The sequence below is a fragment of the Leopardus geoffroyi genome, chromosome D1 (assembly GCF_018350155.1).
Source record: "Leopardus geoffroyi isolate Oge1 chromosome D1, O.geoffroyi_Oge1_pat1.0, whole genome shotgun sequence".
Taxonomy (NCBI): Eukaryota; Metazoa; Chordata; class Mammalia; order Carnivora; family Felidae; genus Leopardus; species Leopardus geoffroyi.
The window spans coordinates 72,892,384-72,905,362 of record NC_059329.1 but is presented as its reverse complement, the minus strand read 5'-3'; the positions used below and the strand labels follow the sequence as shown (position 1 = coordinate 72,905,362).

Here is a 12,979-nt window from a genome sequence, read left to right as displayed (position 1 = left end):
AAAGTGTAATTTCTTATGCAGAATATATTAAGTGACTTAATAAACTAAAAAAAAAAAATAGCACTCTGGGGGTTCAAAAGAAAGCTATATCCCATGAAGAAGAAAGACTATAGGAAGCAGACTCTTTGATGGTCTTTGAAAGTTGAGTATATTTTGTTAAAGGAATAGGGGATGAAGACAAGAGCATCCTGGTAGTGAGGGGATATCACAAGGATGAGTTTGGGACAGACAAATGGAAACAAGGAAGTATGGGTTAGGGAACAATGAGAAGTCCAGTCTGAGTGAGGTACAGGCTATGTATAAACTAGAAAATTTAGTGTGGTCATATCATTGTGACCTGTAAGGCTAGGTTAAGGTGTTTGGTGGATTTTAGGGGGCCATCACAACCAAATAGTCCAGTGGTATGGCGAGAGCTTTGCTTTTGAAAAAGTAGTTCAGCCAGCAGTTTGTAGAGTTGATTAGAGGGAAGAAAGTCTTGAACTAGAGAATAGCTTGTGAGGGCTATTGTAATAGCCTAGGCAGGAGGTAGAAGGTGGTATTTGGGGAACAGAAAGAAGAGACTTTGCCAATATAGGATCAATAGGCCTAGTTAGATTATATGTGGTGGAGAGTATGGGGGAAAGAAAGGAGTCAAAATGACTCTAATTGCTGTCCCCATTCATGAGTAAAAATTAGGAGTATTTTTTTCTTTCCATGGAGAATTGGGAGGAAGAGGCGTTTTTAAAGGAATAAGAACATACTTAAAATTACTTTGAGGTTTAGAGGCATAACATAAACACAAAAATCATTAACACTAGGAGTTAAAATGCACCAGGCAGGGTGTTGTTGATTTCAGAAGGGTAAAGTAAAACTTGGATACTGTGAGTGAGAAAAGTAACAATGCTTGAGATTATGGTATTCTTATCAACTGGCTTTCACATAGGGATCAGTACATGACCTCTGTGAGGAATAAAACAGGTGCATAGAATTTGGTTACTTTTAAAACTTTCCCAGATAAAATGATGACTATGACTCTGATTATATTGCCATATTTTGTCCTTCTCTACAGAAGGAATAGTTGCAGCAAATATACTTAGAATATAGGCCCTCTCTGCTTATCTCTTTCAAGGGAAGAAGAGGTAGTGTAGGAAAGCATATTCATGAGTAAGAAAAGACTTATTGAAATAAGAATTAAGGAAAGAAAAGGCTTTTTCAAGAGAATGGGATAAAGTCAAGTTGATTTCATAAAGGATCCTTGTCATTCTCATTATTTTATCGTTCAGACTAACACTAAAATGCATTCACTCATTTATTCATTCACTTGATAAGAATATGAATTCAGGACTCTTTTGACATCAATGGAGTTTAAAAGGAAAAGGAAGATTTAGTCCACAGGAATTTGTAACCTATTTGTGGAAGGAAATGAAATATACATATATGAAAAAGAAGAGCAAAAAAGTGACTGGTACAAACAAAACCTAACAGTTCCTCCCTGAGAAATGCTTTGGCCATTATTTCTTCTTCATGGCAGGAACCTTGTATTGGTGGAAGGAACATGGCCATTGTCCCTTCTTAGAGACCTAGAGTTTCTGGTCATCTCCGTCTTCACTCAACTATGTATGCAGCCTCCTGACACACTGAACCCCTTACTATCGCTTTATTGAAGGATGCTCTTTCATTACCTGTGTATGACTTAAAGATCTGGCTCATTTGGGCCTAGCAAATAGCGCATATTATGGAGTGCATAATAGGTTCTAATAAAATGCCTTTGAGTGCATTACAGAAGCTCTGTCATATGTTTTATCAATTAAGATATTTTAGGTTAAACAATCTTTAGAAATTTAAGTATCCTGTCAGTAAGTACAGAATAAAAATTCTAAGTGAGAAAAAAATTAAGTATCCTTTGAAAAAGTTAACATCTATTACTTTTTCACATCTTATGCCTTTTATATGCCTCTAATACTTTAAAACCCCCACACAACTTTTGAGTGCCTTTCATGAATCACATTTATATTAGATACTTCATATTAGTCTTGAAATATATGGTGTGGAATCCCTGCCACCCGTTGGTACTGCTGCGTACTAGCTGTGATCTTATGCAAATCAAATAACCTCTTGGAGCCTTAGCTTCCTTACCGGTAAGTGAGACTCTTACCTACTGCATTTTTTTTACAGCTTTATCAATGTATAATTGGCATATAATAAACTACACATATTTAAAGTGCACAATTTGATGTTTTGATGTAGGTATACACCAGTGAAGCCATTTCTCCTACCAAGATAATTTGCATATCCATCACTCCTAACAGTTTCTTAATGTCTCTTCTGAGTTCCTCATTCCTGTCCCTCTATCTTTCCCTGAGTTTACATCAAGGCAATCACGGATCTGCTGTCACTATAGATTAGTTTGCTTTAAAAAATTTTTATGTAAGTGGAATTATGCATTATTTATTTTTTTGTCTAGTTTATTTCATTTAGCATAATTATTTTGAAATTCATTCAAGTGCATGTCAATAACTTATTTTTTAAATTGCTGAGTAGTGTTTCATTGTATGGATATACCACAATTTGATTATCCATTCAGGTTCTTTCTAGTTTTTGCTTATTACAAATGAAGCTACTCTGGACATTGTCTTTGGGTAGATATAAGCTTTCTTTCTCTTGGGTAAATACCTAGGAGTAAAATAGTGAGTTTACATAGAGTACGTTTACCTTTAAAAGAACTGCTAATTGTTTTCAAAGAAGTGGTTGTACCATTTTACATTTCTAATAGCAATGTATGAGAGTTACAGTTGCCCTACATCCTTAGAACTCTTTGTATGTTCAGTCTTGAATTTTAGCCATTCAGATGGCTTACAGTGATATCTCATTGTGATTTTCATTTGTAGTTCTCTAGTGACTGATGATGTTGAACATCTTTTCATGTGCTTATTTACCATCTGTCTATCTTGTTGAAGTACCATTTAAATCTTTTGCTGTTTTTTTAAAATTGGGGTTGTCTTCTTTTTTATTGAGGTTCAATTGTTTCTATATATTCTAATTTTTTTAATGTTTATATTTATTTTTTGAGACAGAGAGAGACAGAGAATGAGCAGGGGAGGGGCAGAGAGAGAGGGAGACACAGAATCCAAAGCAGGCTCCTGGCTCTGAGCGGCTAGCACAGAGTCCAACGCGGGGCTCGAACTTGTCAACTGAGAGATCATGACTTGAGCCAAAGTCAGATGCCCAACGGACTGAGCCACCCAGGGGCTCCTATATATTCTAAATTACAAATTATTTGTCAGATGTATGTTTTGCACATATTTTCTACTAGTCTGTAGCTTGCTGTTTAAGTATCCTGAAGAGCTAAAGTTTTAAATCTTGATGAAGATGAAGCCCAATTTATTATTTTACTTTATATTTCATGCTTTTTGTGTTGCACTTAACAAATTTTTGCAAAACCCAAGGTCACTAAGATTTTCCCCTTTGCATTATTTTAGAAGTTTTATAGTTTAAGCTCTTGAGGTCTGTGATTAATTTTGAGTTAATTTTTATAACGGGGTGAGGTATGGTTTGAGGTTTATATTTTTGCTTATGGCTGTTCAAATGTTTCAGTGCCATTGGCTGAAAAGATTATTCTTTTCCCTTTAAATTACCTTGGCACTTTTGTTGAAAATCAATTGATCATATACATATAGGTTTATTTCTGGAGTGTCTATTTTCTTCCATCGATCCATTTATCTATTTTTTTATGCCACCAACTTGATTACCTAAGTACTGTAGCTTCATGGAATGAGTTGGGAAATATTCCTTCTTTAATTCTCTGGAAGAGTTTGTGTACAAAACAATAGGTGTTATTTCTTTTTGAGTGCTTAAACGATTTCACTAATGAAGCCACCTGTGCTTGGAGTTTTCTTTCTGGGAATATTTTTAACTGAAAATTCAATTTCTTTAACAGATATAGAACTATTTAGAATTTAATTTAATCTATTTTACTGTGTACTTTGGGTTTAATTTGCTCTTCTTTTTCTAGTTCCTTAAGGTGAAAGCTAAGATAATTTGGAATGTTTTCCAATATTGGTATTAGTGCTATAAATTTACTTCTAAGTACTGGTTTAGCTGCATCCCATAAATTTTGATATTTGGTGTTTTCATTTTTATTCAGTCCAAAATACTTTCTAATTTCCCTTTTGATTTGTTCACCTTGCTCTGTAGACCATTTAGAAATATTATTTTATTTCCTAATATTTAAGAATTTTCTGTATATCTTTCTGTTATTGAATTCCTAACTGTTCTGTTGGCTGGCAAGTTCTATAAGTGTAAACTAAGTAAAGTTGGTTGATAGTGTTGTTCAGGTCTTCTATATCCTTACTGATTTTTTTTGTCTACTTGTTCTATCATTAATTGAGAGAGAGATTTTGAAAACTCTGATTATAATTCTTCTTGAAATTTCATAGTTTTTCTTTCTTGTATTTGGAAGCTCTATTAGGTGTGTAAATGTTTAGGGTCATTATATCCTCCTAACGAACTGACCCCTAATCATTTTACAAGAATCCCTTTATCTCTAGTAATATTCTTTGCTCTGAAATCTACTTTGTCTGATAGCTACTGCAGCTTTCTTTTTATCAGTGGTACTATGGGTAATATATTTTCCCATATTTTCGCTTTTAAAGTATATTGTCTTCATTTTTAAGTGAATTTCTTGTAGACTGCATGCAGTTGAGTCTTGCTTTCTATCCAGTATGACAGTTCCTCATGTTTATTTTGGATGCTTAGACCACTTACACTAATGTAATTTTTTATGTGGTTGAGTTTAAATGCATATATCTGCTCTTTGTTTTCTATTTGAACCATCTTTTCATTGTTCCCTTTTCCTGATTTAATTTTGAGAAATTTTGATGATTTTTATTTAAAATTCTTTATTGGCTTATTATTCTTGATTTTTTGTTTTAATTACATTTTACTGATTGCTTTAGAATTTATAACAACTCCATATAACTTATCACAGTCTTATTTCAAGTAATAGTATCACACTTCACATATGGTATAAGAATCTTACAATAGTATACTTACTTTCTCCCTCTTAGTCTTTGTGCTATTATCATACACATTACTTCTGCATATGTCATAAACCTAAAAATAATTATTTTTGCCTTGAATAGTCAATAATATTTTAAAGATATTCTAAAAATAAGAAAGTATTTAATATTTACTCACATATTTACCATTTTCAGTACACTTGATTCCTTTGTGTAGATTTAGATTTCCATTTGGTAGCATTACCTTCTGCCTGAAGGACTTTTAAAATGTGTCTTGTAGGATATTTCTATTCGTAAGCTGGTGAGATTTCCTTCTGCTTTTGTATTTCTGAAAAATGTTTATTTTGCTAGGTATAGAATTTTTAAACTATCTTTTTTTGTTGTTCAGTAATTTAAAGATGTTGATCCATTGTCTTTTGGCTTGCATTGTTTTCAAAAAGAAGTCATATGTAATTGTTATATATGTTCCTCTATATGTGATGTGTCATTTTTCTTGGCTAATTTTAAGATTTTCTTATTATTACTGGTTGTAAGAAATTAGATTACCATATGCCTTAGTGTAGTTTTGTTAATGTTTCTTGAGTTCAGAGTTTTTAAAATTCTTATACCTGTGGATTTATAGTTTTTGCCACATCTGGAAAATTTTCAGCTGTTATTTCTTCAGAATTTTTGTGTTCACTCTCACACTTTGTAGAATTCAATTACATACACACACACACACACACACTTATTTTAAATATGATTTATTGTCAAATTGACTAATATACAGTGTGTAAAGTGTGCTCTTGGTTTTTGGGGGTAGATTCCCTCAATTACATATATATTAAGCAGGTTGAAGATGTCCTGCAGTTCATGGATTCTGTTCACATTTTTTCATTTTTTTTCACTCTCTATTTCATTTTGGTTTGTTTTTTGTTAAGTCTTCAAGTTCACTTGTCTTTGTCATGTGGTGCCTAATTTGTTTTTTAATTCCACCTGGTGTATTTTTCATCTCAGACATTGTATTTTTTATCTCTGGAAGTTCAATTTGAGTCTTTGTTGTATATTCAGAATCTCTACTTAATAAGTTTAGTCCTTTAGTTCTATGAATAAATAGAATATAAATATAATAACTGTTGCAATATCCTTGTGTACTCATTTTATCATCTTTGCCATCTGGCTCAGTTTCAAATGATCAATTTTTCTCCTCATTATGGGTTGTATTTTCCTTCTTCTGTATATGCCTGGTAATTTTTTATTGGATGGCAGAATTTTACCTTGGTGAGTTCTGAATATTTCTGATTTCCTACAAATATTTTTGGACTTATTTTCTGGTATACAGTTAAGATACTTGGAAATAGTTTGATCTTTTCAGTGCTTGCTTTTAAGCGCTCTCAGTTGGAACTAGTACAGCCTTTAGGATTAATTTTCTTCCCTACTGAGGTATTACTGTTTTGAGTACTTTGACAAATTTCCCTTGTGTTATGAAGTTTTATACTTTTGATGATGGAAAAATGAACCATTTCTGGCCTTATGCGAGCACTGGGGATTGTTTTATCTGCTGTTTCTAGATGTATCTTCCCCAACCTTGGTTAGCTTCCTCACATACATGAACTGATCAGTATTGGCTAAATTCTTGTGAGAATCTGCAAATTTCTGTAAGTCTATGTGTAGGTCTCTCTCCTTTGATACTCTGCTCTATGAACTATAGTCACCTGTCCTTCCTAGACTCCCAGCTGCATCTTCTTAACTCACTGAGACCATCAAACTCTGCCTTCGTGCACTGTAGTGGGTAATTTCTTTCTCCATGCAATAAGCTGGGACAACTGTAGGGATGGCCTCATTTTTATTCCCATCAGGAATCACTGTTCTTCATTGCTTGATGCCCAGTGTCTGAAAACTGTTGTTTTCTAATAGTTTTGTCTATTTTTTCCCCCTAGTTGTTTAAGTCACAAGGTTAAAGAAGTCTCTATTAGTCCATCTTGGTCAGAAGCAGAATTCTCCATATATATGTAAAAAAAATTACATAATATATATTGAGCTGAAGTATATTAAGAGTGCTTCACATAGAGAAAATATTAGATAATAGATGGGTACTATTGCTATTTCTCTGCCTTCATCCTGTTAACCAAAGAAGCTTTATTATATATGCCACCTTCTATATGACATCTTTACAGACTAGTACCACCCAGATGATTTATTACTTGTATTTTTAATTTTTTAATGTCTATTTTTTGTTTGTTTGTTTATTTATTTATTTATTTATTTCTGAATTCTTTTAAATTTATTTTTGAGAGAGAGAGAGAGAGAGAGAGAGAGAGAGCCAGAGCAGGAGAGAGGCAGAGAGAGAGAGGGAGATACAGAATCCTAAGCAGGCTCTAGGCTCTGAGCTGTTAGTACAGAGCCCATCACGGGCTCCAACTCACAAACTTGAGATCATGACCTGAGCTAAAGTTGGATGCTTAACTGACTGAGCCACCCAGGTGCCCCAATGTTTATTTTTGAGAGAGAGAGAGCAAGCATGAGCAGGGGAGGGAGAGAGAGAGAAGGAATCTGAACTGAAGCAGGCTCCAGGCTCAAAGCTGTCAGCACAGAGCTTGATGCGGGGCTAGAACCCACAAACTAGGAGATCATGACCTAAGCCAAAGTCAGATACTTAACCGACTGAGCCACCCAGGCACTTCTACTTTTAATTTTTTTATACCCACATCACTTTTTTTACATTTATTATGACACAACTCGATGTTATATATTTTGGTTTACTTGTATTTTCTTGTGGTAGATTGTAAGTTCTTAGACAAAAAATATCTATCTTGTTTATATATCCTTAGTTTCTAGCGGATAGTAAATGCTTAGATATTTGTTGCCTAAGTGAATAATCAGGAATGTCTTATACCTTTTGTGAAATATTCAAGAGTAGAATTTTTGATTGGGAAGGAAAGGGAGGTGGTTTAGAAGTATGAGAACATTTGAGCAGAATGAAAGCAGAGAAGGGTAAGATTTTGGAGATCCAGAGAGCAGCATTAGAGCAAAAGGTGATTTGTTGAAGTTGGTAGTATATAATGATAATGCCAAGGCTACTACTACTGCCACTTCTGGTAGTAGTAGTAGTAAATTTCCTATGAATGTGATAGAGATAGAGGAGTATAGAATGGAGAATGGGAGAGACATATGTAGTGTCAGTGAAACCATTTTATGATTACATTGCTGTAATATAGATGATAACATTGGTAACATAAATATATATTGTGCGAACCAGTGTAACTTGAACTGAGGCTTTTCAACAAACTGATGATAACACAACACACTTTTGGGAGTAGGTAAAACTTGGAGGGAAATGGTAGGAATGGGTTAACTGAGAAGAAGCAGATAGGGATTCTAGATAGTGGAGAATAGCATAAACACAAATAGTATAAGCCATAATTAAGTGTAATATAGTTGAAAGAATAAATGGACCTTGGAGTTGGGTTCACAGGGCTTTACTCTCATCACCACTTGGTGTGACTCTGGACAAATACCTTCGCCTGTTTGAAATGCAATCCCCTCATCTATAAAATGGGTGTGGTTGTTGGGAAGATTATATGATGCATAGAGAACATTTATTTTATATCTGGCAGATAGTGGGTCCAATAACAATTAGTTTCTTCTTTTTAGACATTCTATATCTTCTGATGAGGAAAGAAAAATGCTTCAAGAAGGACTTTGTGACCCCTCATCACTTTGTATAAGAGCCCAGGTATAATATATATAATTTATGAGTATAACTAATGTTCCCATTTATTTCCTATTTCCGTGGCAAATTAAGATTGCATTGCATTTTTGTGGTCCAATATCAAGGCTTAGGTAACTTGAACACTCAGTTTCTTTACATCTTGTACTTTTAACTTGTATTTAAAATTATTGGGATTATTGGCTAAACTTTACATACAAATTAAACCACTTTACTACCACAATTCAATATTTTTCAAAAATGCTTCTATTTATAAGGGACACGTGTATTGAATAAAGGATTGGAAAAATGAGTATCAGAAACCCTAAATTTTCCCAAATCTTAAACCCATTTACATTTATTTATTTATTTATTTATTTATTTATTTATTTATTTATTTATTTTTGAGGTATAATTGATGTATAGCATTATATAAGTTTCAGGTGTAAGTGTTTTATTTTATGAATACAATCAGTTTTTATTTCAATTTTCCATTGTGGAAGTGATATAAGGCACAGAGTAAAATTTAGAAACCTGTGACTTTAAAAATAATCATACTTTAAATCTCCAATCACCTTATAAAAGACCACTGTTAGTGTGTACTTACAAAATATTTTGGATACATGGGGATTTAAAAGTAATTTAGCATAATCAATCTAGAAAACAGAGAAATCTTTTAATTTCTTCACTGAAGGAAAAATTCAGGACTCTTCCAGTTAACTAACTCTAAATTCTAAAGAATTTGCACAGTTAATAGAATAAAAAGTGATAAACCGTAATAGTTTGGAAGCTAGTTTTTAGCACTGTTTTTGGCTCTTGAATACTTACATTAACATAGACAACTTGTATGTGTGGTACTTAATGTTCCTGATCCTGCCAAATGAAGAACCACCTCTTGTCAACTGCTGGGTGGTGAGTTAATGGGGATCTAGTGTGGGGTGGCACCTGGCTTCATCTTCTCCATCCATTATAGATTGTTCTTTGCATTTATAAACTTTCCACTGGCCTTGATGATAGTTTGCTTGGTTTAGTTGCCTTATTTTTGGTTTAACACATGTTGCCTCTAGAATGCTTGTAAACCTGTTGAGAGGCTAAGTTTTGATGAATCCCACAAAACTCCTCTATAAGGCATGAACTGAAACTGAGGAGTTGACAACATTAATAATTCAGTATTTGGCAGTGTTGTGGGTATTAATGCATTTATAATTCACCTTGACAAAGCCTGGCCTGATCAGATGCAAAAATGAGTTTAGTCATCTCATTTTAGTTTCTGATGAGTATTTTTTGTTTTTTTCCAACCTGTACATGTGTTAGAGAAAATATTAATCTCCCCTTAGAAACACAAGGTTCATAGCCTGCATGACTATGTGTTGTGGAATAAAAAATGTGTTATAATAAATTGCCATTTTGATCTAATGAAAATAATGTTAGGAATTTTTATGTTACATTATTGCTGATTTGGGATATTTTAAATTGCCCATTTATTCAAAATTTCAAGGTGAAGTACCTGTTTTGGTATTTCAAATAAACATTTAACTCCTAACTTTATTTATTTATTTATTTATTTATTTATTTATTTATTTACTTTAATGTTTATTTATTTATTATGAGAGAGAGAACATGAGCAGGGGAGGGGCAGAAAGAGAGAGGGAGAGGGGGAATCCCAAGCAGGCTTTGCACCATCAGTGCAGAGCCTGATAAGGGGCTCTATCCCATGAACCGTGAGATCATGACCTGAGCCATAACCAACTTGAGCCACCCAGGCGCCGCACTCCTAACTTTAAATAACCAGTAAATTTATATACTGTATGCAGGCAAACTAGATAAAGCATTTGTCAGAAAAATTAAAACATGCTAATAATACTAAGTACATGAAATAGCTAAATGTATTCAGTATTTAGGACTTAAAGTTATTTCACAAAAATTACTTTCATGGAGAAAAATGTATCTTCTTGTATTAAAATACCATAGGAATGACACAATTTCTATTAAATTATTAATAACTCCAGGATACACCTCATAATTTGTGTGGCCTAGAAATAATATGGCAATGGCTAGAGTGGAAAAATCCTGCTCCTTAAAATTTGGTGGCTTGTTGAACTGCCTGAAGAATCCATGTCCTTCTGCCACATAACAAATACGTCTTATGAGTGCAAAGGAATTAGTTTTAGATCTCTAACTTAGGCTCTTTTGGGCTGATATAACCACTTTGTTGTTATATTTTCTCTTTTTTAAAAATATTTTTTGATGTTTTATTTTATATTTGAGAGACAAAGAAAGAGAGAGAGAGAGAGCATGAGCAGGAGAGGGGCATAGAGAGGGAGACACAGAATCGGAAGCAGGCTCCAGGCTCTGAGCTGTCAGCACAGAGCCTGATGCGGGGCTCGAACTCACGAGCAGTGAGATCATGACCTGAGCCGAAGTCCGAAGCTCAACTGACTGAGCCACCCAGGTGCCCCTATATTTCCTCTTTTAAATGATATAAATGAGAAATTTAAATTTCCACATAAAGAAAACGTATATTATTTGGTTCTTGAAATATTTGTGCCCATATTTTTACCTAAGAATCATTATTATTATATTCAAGTTGAATTACAAGGATGAAATCTTATAAATTTGAAATAACCTTTTGTGGTGATAAGATGTTGTTTACATTACTCGGTGAAAGATACTGACTTAATAAAACTAAAGGAAATAAGTCAAATGGAGACGATTTTGTTTTGACTGCTTAAAAAGCTGATTTTAACTTTTAATAAATTGCAGCATAATCAGAGACTTATGTATCAATATTGTATTTTCACTAACATAAATCTTCAAATGGGAAATTATGTCCACATGATAAATATGTAGGGTTAATGATGTTAATTTGCCACCTGTGTCATGGAACAACTCCTTTGATCCTTATATAAAAATTTCCATAGTTTTCTTCATAAGTCTTTAGAGTCTAAAAATAATCTGAATTAAAAAGAAAAAAATTTAACGCTATAAAAAGCTCACTCTTGCCAAAAAATGAATCATGCATAAGATCTGAAAATAAGTAGAAAAAAATTAGAGGTATATTTTAGATAGCAGAATGGATCCATTCAAAGAATTTGTAGGAGTGTCTTTATTATGCTATGGTAATAATAAATGGTATTGTGCTACAAGCTTCATAATAAAAATGGAATAGATTTTCAACCATAAGCTAGTTTAGTAACTTAAGCTCAATTTCTCTCCACTTCTGTATCTCTTGCAAAGGAGAATGTACTACATCTCTGTGAACAACCTGAATTTCTCTTGCCTTGGAAAATCATAAAGTCCAACTTGGCTTTTGACACAGTCTAAGCTACTTGGATTAGGTAAAACTGATCTTAAAAGAGAAAAATTGGAGACTCAGCAAACCCCAGCAGATATTTTGACACACTCTTGGAGCTGATAAGAGTCGTCATAAATTTAAACATTACCTTTCCTAGCACAGAAACTTCACTAATAAATGGCTTTGAATATTTTATGAATGATTGAGAATCCTGTTTGCTAATAAATCCGCTGGAAGCTGTGACTTCTTTGGGATGGTTTTACTTTTGGGGGAAGGAGTGTTGAAGACAAGGTACTGATGAGGTGTCGTATAATTTTACAAGTTGCATAACTGCTTTTAACTATGAAACTATCTCTGATTAAAATAACAATTGAGCTTGTAATTTTTTCTGAACAGCTGCTGCTACAGGGGGTCATTACCTTGGAGAGCTCAAAAATAATCGTACTCCTGGTACATGAGTTATGTAGTCTTGTGTTTTACAGCAAAGCACAAAGTTTAAAGCCTATAGAAGAATGTTATTTGAAAGCTGTCAAACCATGTTAAAAAAGACTGCATCGTCAAAAGGCCCTGGTGGCCACGATTCTGCATGTAGCCTTGTCTTATTCATTATAAAATGCATGTTTATAAAGTTCCACAGAGCATCCAATTCCCAATTCACTTATATCAGCAAGACTTAACTTGCTCATTAATCTAAATTCTTTTGCAACTTTAATCTACATGTTTAATTAATCATAAAATGAGGCGGTAAGTAATTTCAGCAATGTGTGGCTTGTTATCAGATGCATTTAATCACTCTTCTGTGAGCTCATTTGGAAACACCTGAAGATGTCGAGTGCAGTTTGAATAAGCATAAATTATTCTTTGTCAGTGTACTTCACTCAACTAATAAGACATTAATTTAAAAGGCACTGTTTGTCATTTTTAGATCTTTACCAATATTTTTAGCTTAGCAATATAACTCTAATTGTATATATGATTCACAACTAGTGCCCGCCATAG

General features: G+C 33.5%; 1 protein-coding gene across 18 annotated transcripts in view; it reads left to right on the top strand.

The window, feature by feature from the left end:
• SOX6 (SRY-box transcription factor 6) overlaps nucleotides 1-12,979 on the top strand; it is a 619,662-nt gene that overhangs the window by 127,443 nt on the left and 479,240 nt on the right. For 3 of the 18 annotated variants that reach the window (XM_045484628.1, XM_045484630.1, XM_045484631.1), the window contains exon 3: nucleotides 8,631-8,712. The exons of the other annotated variants lie outside the window; for them this stretch is intronic. The gene's annotated coding sequence lies outside the window, so the exon portion shown is untranslated. The remainder of the gene's footprint in view (nucleotides 1-8,630; nucleotides 8,713-12,979) is intronic. 18 annotated transcript variants of the gene reach the window in all.